This window comes from Phalaenopsis equestris, unplaced genomic scaffold (genome assembly GCF_001263595.1).
Source record: "Phalaenopsis equestris unplaced genomic scaffold, ASM126359v1 Scaffold000472, whole genome shotgun sequence".
In the NCBI taxonomy this organism is placed as follows: Eukaryota; Viridiplantae; Streptophyta; class Magnoliopsida; order Asparagales; family Orchidaceae; genus Phalaenopsis; species Phalaenopsis equestris.
In genome coordinates, this window is record NW_018164913.1 from 83,455 (window position 1) to 84,839 (window position 1,385).

Consider the following 1,385-nt stretch of genomic DNA (forward strand, 5'->3'; position numbering starts at 1 on the left):
TAACAAGTAGGGGTCGCTGACGATGGTGAGCAAGGGCTGCAGGTGGTGGTTAATAGTGGTTGACAACTATAAAGACAGAAAGTTATCCTTGGGTCTTCAGTCCAAAAGTAGGCTCTGAAATTCCTTCCCCTCTCCTCTCATTCTCAAGTGAAGAGAGAGGGTCTATTCATAGCCTATGGGGTAGGGGCATTTTGGTCTTTTGGCTAACAATTTCTCCAACCAGTTGATCAAATGATCCATAATCATCCCTCTTAATTATAATTTTTGTTTAATGATTTGAGGCCCTTCATGATCTCAAAATTAAGCGAGTTTGAGCTCGTTCGATTCTTCTCATCGAGACGTTTGATTTGACTATAAATATGTCAAATTTGGAGTTCATTTGAACATTTAATTGACGATCCAAAACCTTCAAATATGTTTTAATATCTTGATCAGGGCTGTGATTAGATTCAGATTGAGCCAATTTTGATATTATCGAGTTCGTCTTATCGAGACGGTCAGTTTGACTATAAACTTGTTAAAATTGGGGATTTAGATGATCTTCAATTTGAATCTTAAATATTTTTATTTAAAAAAATCACAAGATTCATGTCGGATGATAATCATTTATTGGTGACGTATCGTGCGTATACAAGTATGTATATGAATTTGTGATTAAATTCAATATTATAATAATAAAATAAATCGTATATTGCATTTATCAATAAAAATTGATAATATTATTCTAATATAATTTTTTCATTAAATTTAATCTAAATGATAAGTGCCTGTGGTAGCAATGGTGATGATTTCGTTATAATTATGGTCATATAATCATATCAAAAGAACAAAATGATAATATTGGAAAAAAAAATCAGGTCAAAATTTTCCAGTCCAATTTCATCAAGATGATCTAGAAAAAATTATTATAAATAATCAACCCGTATCAAATTTCTATTACATTTATTTTATTAATTACATATAAATAATTTAAGATTTAATAGTCTAATGGTATTTTTATAATAAATATCTGTACGATAATTATTATGTGTCTATTTCTAATGTCATTTAAATATAATACAATTATAATAATATAATGTGTAGAAAGGTCCATTATATTTTTTAAAGTTACAACTCACATATATCTTGTACTTTTTAAAATATAGAAAATAGATATTTTCTTTTATATATATATATATATATTTAATGCTTACATTAATATTGAATTAAAAATATATTTTACATGATTAAAGCCCTTTTTGGATCCTTTGATCATTTAAATTTTTTTAGTTGATGGTTCTAATTCTTAATATGATTTCAAGTGAATAGAATATATTGCTTTAAATTTGATAAAATTAAGCTTCATGGTCATTATATTTATTTTAAGATTAGTGTATATATATATA